The sequence below is a fragment of the Platichthys flesus genome, chromosome 16 (assembly GCF_949316205.1).
Source record: "Platichthys flesus chromosome 16, fPlaFle2.1, whole genome shotgun sequence".
Lineage (NCBI taxonomy): Eukaryota > Metazoa > Chordata > Actinopteri > Pleuronectiformes > Pleuronectidae > Platichthys > Platichthys flesus.
The window spans coordinates 18948599-18961416 of NC_084960.1; positions in this window are offsets into that span (position 1 = coordinate 18948599).

Here is a 12818-nt window from a genome sequence, read left to right on the forward strand (position 1 = left end):
TAAAACTCCACAACTGTAAACACATAAACAAAAACAGATTTTTCAGTATGATATGTTACCTCCTGACGAGTATGAATGGACTGAATATCTGAATTTAGATCCAAAAATGAAATTGCCATTATAACAAAGTTATATTTAATGTGACATAAATACAAAAACAAATTTCAGATATTGTTTGAAAAAATTTCGCAAACTAAATCGCATTATTAACAAAGCAATTAAAGAAAAGAAGACAGAAAGAAAGCAGGATCATTATCAGGCACATTCTCCAAGGCTTCGCACAACTTCACCACACAGCTATACCCCAGGGCCCATTGCCATGGGAACACAGTGATGGAGAGAGTGCAGGGCTGATGTCAGGGTCACTAAGAGTGTGAGGAGGAGGAGTGTGTGTGTGTGTGTGTGTGTGTGTGTGTGTGTACGTGTGTGTGTCAGAGGTTTTTCTGAACAGATCTGTCAGTACCTCTTTGGACGCTTGCCAAACACATGCTGCTCACTAACTTAGCTCTCCCCTTCTCTCGCTCTCTCTCTCTCTGTCTGTCTCTCTGTCTCTGTCTCTCTCTGTCTCTCTGTCTCTCTCTCTTTCTTTCTCTCTCGCTGTGTGTGTGTGTGTGTTTGATGCTGCTGCCATGCAATCAGTTTTCAATTAGGAGGTTAGTCAAACTGTGCTAACCTCTATTTCCCACTGTAAAGTACATCACAAAATGGTTATTACAGTAGATATACTATCACTGCTGTGTTATTGCACAGGAACTGGATTAAATATAACTGGTTAATGTTCTAACATTTACTAGTATTTTTATAAAATGTATTAATGTGTGTGTGTGTGTCTTTGTGTGCGTGTGTGCATGTGTGTCTCAGTAGGAATGTAGTTTTGATAACATGAGCTCACCATCAAGCAAATAGACCTCTGAGATTGCAAAACACCACACACACACACACACACACGCACACAAACACACACGCGCACACACTCATACGCGCGCGCGCACACACACACCCACATTTTAACACACACACAGGAGTAAAACCTTACACACTGCACTGCCTCCCGCTGGCTGACTGCCATGATTGCAGGCAGTTTATTCCATTCCTTTTTGTGTGGAAAGTCCCACAGACCTGCACAGCTCTGCGGTTCATCAGTTGTATACTGCCAATAATTCTCAACACAATTTCCATGGATTTTGGCTCTAGGTCTGTAGAATTTTTTCCTATAACTGCATGAGTGTGAACATGTGGTGTTGTATTATTGCTCTTTTACTTATTAGGCCTATTTTTCTCCACGTTTAATTAATATGTCTGGTGTTTATTTTAAGGGGGTGGCGCGGGACTTTGGAAACCCCAGGATTACTTCAACAAACTATCACAAGAGCCTCTCGGATTGTTAAACTGTACATAGGCTCTATGGGATGGTCATCAGTTTTTATCATTACAACTGTAGGACAGCATTTTATGCTTATTGATATAAACTACTTTGGGGATTAATTCAGTAACTGTTAACTCAACACACACACAACACATGTGGCCATACCAATTTTATCTGCACATTGTTCATTTACCATTTGCAACTGGACAAGAGGACAAAACATAACTTCTAAGACATAGGATTTCATAGAATAAGCACCAAACCAGTGTGTAAGCATTGTTGTTATGGATCTGGCAATGCTGTTGTCCTATGTCTATAATCACAGCTGTGTATATGTAGAGGATGGCCTCTGTAAATTATCAAACAAATGTAATGTAATGTTCATAATTGTCAGGGATGAGGTCCTCCATAGACAGATGCATAAACACGCTGATCTCAGCCTAAAGTATTTGTGTCTACACCTGGTCAGCTTGGAGGTGGAGAGAAAAACATCTCAAATGTCAAGAAGATGCAAAATATTAAATTGTGTGCTGTTTTGTAAATTTGGCTGGTTTAAAACAAATGTTGCATTGTTGCCTGACACTGTATTTTAATTTAAACACACCACTGTCACTGCTGCCTGGTCAAGGTGTAGAAGCCACATTTTCTGTCCGCAGACAAACAAATTACAGTTGGCCGCAAAAGAGTAAGTGCCTTGCAGTAATTACAGTAGGCGTAACTGTGGCTCCAACTCCAGAAACAGCTGCTCTATTTCAGGTGCCATTGTTTTGAAGTGCACACACAGAAATGCCATCACTAACTAACATCTGATTGCAGAGCGACACAGACACAAACATATGAAAAAACCTATAGGCGAAAAATTATTTTGCCGCCCCTCTATTTGCAAATTACCATACAATCAACACCACACAAACCCCAATACACCATACTGCTAGTTCTCATGTGCTCATCAAACACACATTGCACAAAATGTCCGCAAGCAAATTGCATCAGCAACTTAAACAACGACTAGAGAGCAAGTAAAGCGTACATTTCAGAACAAGGAGGGCCTTCGTCTCGGGCAAAAGTGTTAACTGCATATTCAGTTTTGTTTCTCTGTGCCCGTTCATGTTCTATGGAGAGCATTGCCAGTCCATCAAGTCTCTCTTGTTGCATTGTACTGTGGAGGTAGGTTTTTATCAGTTTCAACTTTGAGAAACACCGTTCTCCTGACGCACTGTAGTAATAATAATAACTGTAATGCTATAAAAGCATTTGGAAAAACTGATTCCATCCTATTGTCACAGCTGAATGTGAGTGCGTCTAGTGGTTTAGTTCCAGCTGCTAGGAGTCTACTCAAAGCAGCTTCCTGAGGAAGGTCTTGCCCATCAACACCTCAAGAGTCGCTGTGTGGCTGGGCTGTTACCAGTGCAATGGATTCTTGGAGAACGTTGGCGGTAGTTGTGCGAGCTGTTTCATGGCTCGGTGGTTTATCATCCTTGCTAACGCTCCCGGGGTTAATATATGCAAAAAAAAACCCTTTGTTTTTGGAACGCTTGCACCGTCAATAGTTGCCTCTTTTTTTATATTCGCAGACAGATCATTTTGGTTGTTTAGACGTGCTGCAGTATCCTCTCGTTTTCATCCTCAAAGACAATCTCTGGACCTATACGTGTGAGTCAATCAATCAATCAATCAATCAAATTTGAGTGTGAAATAAAGTCAAATTGAATTGACCACCGGCTCCAGAGAGCTGAGCACGGGAGGCGGTGAAAGAGGCGGCTGCAGGTGCAGAATGATTGACATGTTCCTCAGCAATTCACATTTCGTCGCCCCTTGCCAAAGTGCCGCCTTATGCAATCGCCTAGTTTGTCTATATAGACATGCAGGCATTGCCAATGGCACAGCCTATGAACCTACTATAGAGGTATATAAATCAGCCCTATGACTTGCATATGACTCTTATGTGTTCAACATAAACACTGATTAGTAAACTATAGTTTTCTGCTTTAGTCATGCTTATTTGCAAACAATATAATATACTATTTACACAGCACCTTTCAAAATACAGATACAAGGTGTTTTACAAGTTATAAAGGAAAAATAAAGGGAAACAATAGGAAACATTGTCATTAAAAACTCAACCACCATACATTGGACATTACTTTTCATATGTGACATGTTCATCTGACCTGTTTGGACTGGCAGCCCAACTTTGGATTCCATTCAAATTCACATGAGCTTGATATGTTCCATGCACCAGTTTTTCTATTTTGTTGTTTCTTCTGCATATGCACATGCAGGTGGGTGATGCAACACACTGTCCTGTGGTGTCACACTGTCCCGCTGACCTACATGCAGCAGCAATGTGGCTGCAAAGACTGCTGCAAAGACTGCAAGTTACCAGACTACTGGAATGAAGAACATGCAGATAACCAGATACATGCACTCGACCACACACACACACACACACACGCACACACACACATACACACAATAATCTGAAGAGAGACATTGGGTTGCAGGTGAAGACAGACAGGAGATACTATGTTTGGATTAGAGCATGACTATTAATATGAACACACACACTCAAAGTAGGGGCGTTTATTTAACCGCCTCTGGAAAACAAATGATCACACCAAGTTTGTCTTTCATTCCCTCTATTTTCTCCTCCCACCTCCCCCCCACCACCTCTCTCTTTCTCTCTCTCTCTGTGTGTGTCTATCAACAGCGCGATAACGAGGTTGTAAGAGCTCGTTAACCCCACACACACACTACAGCTCAACCCGAAACCACAACCGCTGCATGTGTCTTTCTCTCTGTCATCACCTGATTTGAAAATACTTAAGATGAAGCAATATTTGGCTCAAACCATTTGTGTGTGTTTGTGTAAGAGCAAGAGGGAGAGAGAGAGATTACTCCACAGGAGATTAAAAGACCTTGTGTGTGTGTGTGTGTGTGTGTGTGTGTGTTAGTGTTTCCTTGGTAGCTTACATTGTCAAGAGTGTTGGCCACCTGTAAAATGTTGCTTCCTTGGCAACCGTGTAACCAGGAGTTAGACAAACCCTGAGGACAGCCAATCAGAGGAGAGGTATTGCTGGCGTCTGTATTATAGCCTGGGTGTTATAACAACATCACATGGTCACACACACTGACCCTCATTCATGTACAATCATGTCATCTTCTTGGCCTACATCATTATATTTTCTACAGAGTTTCTGAGTGATGTCAGGGACCTTTGATGAATAGGGGGGGATTGTATTTTTGTCCTGTTTGAGGTTTATACAGATTCATTGAAGCATCATTAATCCGTATTGATAGATTAAGTAAACAGGGGTCACTCATAAACCACTTTCAGACATGAGCTGCAGAGAATGTCTGCAGAATGAGCAACGCCGCAGGAGGTTCGGAGCTCAGACACGTTCACAGCAGCACAGACATCTCCGGAGCGTTCAGGTGAGGGGTGGAGCAGCAGGCAGAGGCAGCATGTGACATATAATCTCCGCTGCTGAGATCACATGTTCTTTTTACCGCACATCGATGGTGTATCTTCTGGAGAATCCCATCCTGTATGCTCACACTCCATCACTCGGACATTATGTGGAGGCTTTTAGGGTTTGACTAGAAAAACCCTTCAGTAAGTCAAAAGCTCTGATATTTGTGTTTTCACATACAGCCCCTCCGGAAAAAGACAGGAGATTACCAAGAGATTAGTTTTTCTCTTCCAGCAGTTTTACACATAACTTTATTTCATGTCATTGCCCATCACAACCTTGTGTCCAGCAACAGCAAGCGGCTGTTTTTAGTGAAAAGTCTCTGATGAACCAACTGGATGATACCTGCTCGGCACCAGACACACAAAGCTCAGACGTTTGCGTCTGGCTTTTCTCCGCAGTTTTCCTTTCACACATGAACAACACTGCAGGAGATTCTCCACTCAGACACTTTCACAATGCAGTAATGTCCGAAGCGTTCAGGTCGGGTTCCAGTGGTGCAGCGTTGACTGTACAAAACAGTTGCTTTTATGTCACTTCATAAGGTGAGGCAACATTTGTCAACCACTTTTCGGAAGCTTAGTTAAGTTCTTGTTATTTTAAGTTCGGAAAACTCAGTATACCTATTGTAGAAAGGTTCAACATATTACTTTTCACAAAACTTAATTAAGTTGAGTCAGATTTAAAATCAAATTCAAGAATTCAATTTGAATATCCTTAATCTTCAATCAACAAATTATTCTTGTCCATGTGCAATCTGCTTCAAATAATTACAATCCATTAAATTCGTAACGACGATCTTATCTTATCTCATCTTATCTTGTAATTCTGTCGTCTCCTTTATGACATATGAACAGAAATCAATAATTAAGACAAACTGTCCAACATGTTGATGAAAGAAAACAAGTTGTTGTGTGATGCAAAACAGATCATTCAACAAAATCTTGAATTCTTAAAATTTTCAGTTAAAAACCCTTGGAGGGCCTTTTAATGAACGTATGTAGACGTCTGAGTAGCTTTGACTTACATTTTAAGGTAAAGCAATGAGCATTTATCAATTAAGACATTGCTATTTGGGATTTTTGTAGCACCACTTCTGAAAAACTGTAATCTGTTTCACGCAAGTCCCTCAAAGTGCAAAAAATATGGTTTGGAAATATATCACAAAAAACATTATTTCACCTAAACAATATTATCCTTGCACTCAAACAGATCTGACTACATTCATTTAGAAATCATTGAATCAAATTCATGTGGGATTCACAGACGATAGTCGGACAGAATCAGAGCTGCGCTGGTTTAAAGAGACTGTTAAAAAAGAATATAATTTTACAGCTGCCTGAGGGTTCCTCATCCTCAAGTTGAAATCACTGAACACTGGACCACACTGCCTCTAGTGGTCAGACATGTGTGTGCGTGTGTGTGTGTGTTTGGGTGTGTGTGTGTGTGTGAGGGAGACAGAATAAGTGAGTGTGAGAGAGAGAGAGCAATAAATTGTATCTTGTATCTCTCTCTCTCTCTCTCTCTCTTGAGACAGAGAAATCATTTAGGTGAATTCATTCAAAATTCCCAATGGTGGCAAAGGATGAGCTATGTTCTGCTGGAGTGTGAGAGTGGCTGTGGTGGGTTCAACGGGTTTCCAGGCCGCTGATGGGCTCCTTCGCTCGGAGCTGGTTGTTCCAAGGTGGGCCTGGTTGTGTGTTCATGACTCACTGCTTTGGAATTGGGTGTGGCGCTGTTAACTTAACCATGAAGGTTTGTTTGTGTCTGATTGACAAGTGAATTGGACCATGAGTTCACATGCCCCTCCTCTCTGGCATTTCCCCACTCCTTTAATACCTGACCGATCACCTGCCCCCCACCGCGCCTCCTCTCTCAGTTTGGGTAAATACTGGTTATGTTTACTTGAAATTGTTGTGTTGCACCTTAAGGTGTCATTCTGAGACATTCTAAAACAAAAAGTCATCCGGGCATGTTTTTGTTGCACAGAAATGCATGTGTTCAGGGAAAGAGAAAGAAACGTGTGTTGGTATTAACTGCATTTAAGTATTTTACTTTACTACTTGCATTTATAATTAGTGCATACACATATTTGCTGAGGGACGTCAAAGATTGGTTGTTCAAAATAGACAATGGCAGCTGTGCCTGTTAAACTGTAGAGTTCTATACCGAGTGGGGTAAATGAACACTGTGTTGAATGAATCATATTTTATATCTATGCAGAATATGGTCAATTCAGCACTCAACCTCAGTAAGAATTACTAAAAACATATCTGAATTTAAATACATGTTGGTTTCCTTGTATTTAAAGAAGATAAACACTACAAGTGCAAATGTTGTATAATTAGTGGAAAATGATCTAAAAGTGGTAATTCTCTTCATATTTGATATTAATATTTGAATATATTAAATAAGCATAAGTACATACTTTTCAACCCGATTTGCTTTTATTTTGTGCTCTATTTCTCTTAGAGAAGACAGATGGAGCCATAACAACTTATATTTAAGCTGGAAAGGATGTGAGAAATACAGCACATAGAATGACTTGTGTAATAATAATAATGATAATAATAAATAATGATAAACTTGAATAACGACACAGGAAATGCATCTCAAAGTGCTTTACATACAATACAATTCCAAATAAAAACATGTTAATAGGTAATTGATGTGTGTATGTTTATATGTACAATGCTGATCACTGCTATTGGCCAACTCTCAGAGACTCTGAAAGGTAACTTTTTCTCTTCACATTCATCAAGTGTTTGCTTATTGTTGGAACTGTTGGGTTTCTCCATAATATTTTAAGCTTGACCTTGCTATGTAGTGTCTTGAAATAATGTACCATCTGCCTATATAAATACAAAATTGAACAATACCATAAATAAATATAAATACATTTAATATAACAATCTATAACATTGTTCTACTTTGACCCAACTACACCTCTGGACTGTGTGACAGTGGCTGTGAAAGTTAATTGCACAGCACGCGTGTGATGGATCTAATAACATCTTGGTCATGATCTGTCAGCCTGTTAGACATCAGCTGGAGGCGTGTCAGATGGTGTGATGGATTCCTGGTGAGTGATAGTGCACGATCAAAAAAGGTGTACGAGAGCAGAGGCATGTCATCATCCTACATCATCCATCTGCTCTGCTCTCGGGCCGTAGTGCTGACACTTCTGTGAATTCAAAGCTATAGTCCCCAAACTGTTTCGTCTTGCCTCCATCATTTAACTGGTTTTGTATATGTTTGCTCGTAATTGTGCACAACGTCACACAGATCAGTATAGTATGCATATTTCTTTTTATACAATGGTGGACTGCTCTCTTCATCACTGTTAGATTTTTCTGTATAAATAGGTTATGAAGCTTGATATGTCCTCTTCATTTATGTTAGACTCTGTCTTTTCTCATCATTGCTGTAAATATGATTATTTTGTTGATGTGCACCGTTACACACAACATCTAATGCACTTCTGTTGTGTGGATCCCTCACATGAGACCTGTTCTTTCCCTTGTTTAAAGTTGATGTTATGGGCAGATGACATCTTACCCTTTTAAGCCTATTGGTAAATTAAATGTTAAGTGCAGGTCAGTGACATCAATTCTAGTCTTCTGTGTGAAACCTGTGCTGGATTGGATGCATCTGTGCTATGCTATAAAGTAATTATGAAATTAAGAAATTATTTAAAGGCATATATTTTGAGTCATTGGTTCCAAAATGTCTTGAATAACAAACCCAACCAAATGATTCTGCTCTCATTTTCCCTTTATTTACATTTCTATTCTTTATCTCCCCTCTCTCTCTGTGCGTCTCTCCACATTTCACCTACGATTTCTGGCCCTCTCCCTTGTTCAGCCAATAAAAACAGAACATAATTCAGTATCTGCATAGAAGACTCCATTCATAGAAACTTGGCAGCTCAATCCACAGCCTTTCTGTCAAACCCTCCCTCCATCTCTTGGTGTGTTTGCTTTATAAACAGGCTGCATCCCAGAGGGGTGGTGCTGCAAAACTGAACCACCAGTCTGGTATGAACACTTACATAACCACAGGTTTCCGGCACATCGGCGTCAAGAACGGAACCATAGTGTTGAGTCGGTTCAGCAGCGTTGATGCAGATTCAAACACACACGGTTAACGTGTGCGCTGACAGGCTTCTGTTGTATTAGCAATATGGAGGAAGCTGCTAATGCTTTGCCAGATATTGCTTTATACCCCTGTGGACGCGATAGCACATAGCATCGAGGAGCACGGACCCCAGTCAAACACTGCTCCTGAAATCAAACTGTATATTCATCTGTGAATTTTCACTCTATCTAATTGTGAGTGTGTGTGTGTGAGTGTGTGTGTGTGTGTGTGTGTGTGTGTGTGTGTTCGTATGTGGGGGGGGGGGATGCATTATCTTGACATGACGGACCAGCTTCTTTTCTTCCAGCAGCTTCCGCCTGACACATGATTGGCTAAAACCGCCCGCTTTCTGGAGACGTACTCTCTGACCACATTGGCAGTCAAATGTGTTTATAGCTGCTCTGATTGGCTGCACTGCTGAGAAGGGAGAGACTATACTGTTTAAAGATGGGATAATTGAAGACACAGTGTTGCACTTGGCAACGATGATTCTTCTAGCTCACACAGAGGGAGCGCGCACACACACACACACACACAGAGAATAAAATATGAAATCACTGGGATGTTTGGAGTAACCTTTGCCTTATTGTTTGCCGGTCTGAATGACAAACACATAATTATCTTAATTATTAATTTAATAATCTGATAATAAGTGATGAAATGTATTGATTAATTTATTTGTAAGGGCCCATGTATAGTATTGATATCAAATGTTATTATTTGAGGTTATTTACCAGAACTACTTTTCCTGTAAATAAATTGCTGCTTACACCCAGTGCAGCGTTGTTAGCAGTCATGTTGACTTGCTGTCAGTCTCCCTATGACTTGTCTTTAATGCCACGTTGATGCTTTATGTGATGTGCTGCTGCAACATGTAGATCAGAGGAAGGTCTTGGCACAGCATGATTAAAACATCCACACAACCACATAACACAGTTAAACAAACTACAACATTACACACATCAGTGTGGTTTGACTGGAAACGTTTCCTGTTGCCCGAAGGGGGGAATACAGTCAAAATGACAGTGCTCATGTGCATCAGTGAATGTGTGAATCTGCAGTAACCTTCGGGAGCATGACACAGCATTTTGGTTTAAGGTACAATTCAGCAGCGGTAAGTCAAAATGGTTAAATGATATGTCTGCTGTAATTCTAGATTATTTATTGTTATTATAGTCAACACACAAGTTCCTTTATGACCATGAACACACACTGTGGTGTATCATTGACTAATTCACAGCAAAAAACTCTACAAATGGATTTCCCTATCTTTTATTAGCGTTTTGTAAAAGTGTTTATGTTATACAAAATGAACCTATATGAAATCTCTAAAGCTTTAAGTCTCCGAATTTAAAGATAGACAGTGAAAACCAGTATATAACTATAATCTGTTTGAACTGCTTGTTGGATACCGGTTGGTATTCGGAAGTGCATGACTTGCCGATAGCGGACAAATGTATCTATTTATGTCTATGCTACAGGCCCAACATGTGGTTGAACACAAGTGGAGGTCAAACTCCTCAGTTTGATTCTTGTTCATCTGACTGAAAGACTGAGTGAGCTTCAATAATAACGAAATGTATTTGACAGAGGAAAATAAATGGTTAATTCCAAAATAACTGCTGGAATGAACCAGGCCTGTGACCTGGCTGTGACCCCGCTGACTTCACCCTGACCCAGCCGTGACTCCATTGTGACATCACTGTGACCCTGTTGTGACACCAGCGTGCCCTCCCGATGACATCACAGTGAAATGAAAATGCTTTGTCAAAAACTCAGCGTCAGGCAGTGCCCAGTTTGACCCGTAATCCAATCAGGAGGTCAGTATATCATCATGGGGGGCGGAGCTTTCAAAGAGCAGCGTGATCAGCTCGTGTGAGCAGGCACTCTTTGATCCCGAGGCCACATCCTCTCTGCGTTTCCTCCCCAGTCGCCGTGGGAACAGCCTCCCTCGACCTGTGACCTGCTCCACACCTGTCCGGTGAGCTCAGAGCTTCATGAGCGCTTTGATCACATCCCGATGAGTCATCTGACCACACCCTTGCTTCAGGGGAGGGAGGAGAGCCCTTCAGGTGTGCGGTGGAATGTGTTTGTGTATTGGGTAGATCAGTGAGAGATATTGGAGTCACAACCTTTCCCTGACACTTGGACCTTTACACTATGATCCTTTGGCAACAGGTCGTTGCCATGGCAATAAAAAAAATGTCAAACTTACATTAATTTCATGTTTCTTTTGATCTTCAGGAAACTAGGAACATAAAAATTGCACACACAAACACAAACACTCCCACACTTACACGCACACACAAATATGGACAGTACGTATGAATAGGCTCCAGTTATCAGTGTTCCAGGCATGGTATACACGCACAACCTCATACATACACAAACACACACACTCCCTTGCTCACGATGTGCACACACACAATGTCCTCACAATACTCGCAAATAAGCACACACAAGCAAACTGTGGATCACGGGGTTAGTGAGCTGCTACGGTTGAGTGAATTTGTATAGCTGTGCATAAATGTGTGTGTGTTTGTGTGTGTGTCTGTTAGCCAATAAGGCGATGTTTGTAAGACAGGATTAGGTGTCACCATGGCATCGCTATGTATGGATATGCATGTCACGACGGCATCATCGCGTAATGCCCCTCCCTTCGCCAACCTGTCACCACATGAGCGCAAAACTAGCCGACCAATGGGAACGTGAAGTCTTTACACAAGGAAGGGGGAGGGGGACTTAACCCCCCCCCCCCCCCCCCACCACCACCACCACCACCACCTCACCTACCTTCTCTCGGTTCCTTCTAGCTCGTCACAACACTGCCCCCTGGTGTTTGTTCTGTGTGACCGACATCTTTATCATCGTCCTCCTTCTCGTGTTATGCTCTGGTGTTCTTCTTTCTTCTCCGTGTTGCCCACCCTCTAACTAAATAAGATTTGTCATTACCAATTTCCTTGGCTGTTCCAACCAGCTCATTTTCTTATTTTTCTTTCCTCCATTATTTCTCCGTCTCCTGCTTTACTTCTCTCTTGTCCTCTAGCTTAATTCTTCTGTCTCGACAGATTTTCCTTCCTTCTCTTTGTCTCTCCTTATTTCACCTCCTCTTGTGCCTTTTCCTCTCTTCTCCTCTCTGAGGTCGCAGGGAGGTCAGAGTTTGGAGGGAGTTCACCGTCTCTTCCCTTCAGCCAATGACCAATCACTTCCTTTTTAGACCAGGGTGAAAAATTAACGGCGTGGGTATGAGTGTGTTGGTGATAGTGTTTGTGTGGCAATCCTGTCAAGTACATTTCTTTACATCTAAACTGTTTGGAGGAACACTAACGTTGGCTGGATTACGCTCATTATTATATTTGATCATTGAAGAATGAAGCACTAATTTATTGATGCCAGTGGACTCGTTTGAGGTCGGGTCGGACGGCAGGCACACAAAGCAGCTGCCACACCAGAGAGGGTTTGCATCCACAACAAAAACACTGTTGTTAAGGTTAGGCTCTTGAATTTTGTTAAATGTAGATAAACAAGTATCTAAACTTTCTTTTTAATTAGAGCAGACAGCATGTGTTACCAACCCTAACCACGTGCTGGTAGCGTGTCAACAGCACTATAAAATGTTAAATCACAAGTGAGTATTGTGCAACAACATTTTATATTTTTGCTGAAGTCAAATATATAACCTGAGAAAAAACGGCTCAACATCAACACAATTGTGATTACAATCAAGCAACATATCAAGATTACTTAAATAAATTGTTTTATCTCCGTATTAATCCTTTTCAAATGTATTTGAAAAAATTAAGCATTCTACAAAATGAAACCATTGAAAAAAAAACTGCAGT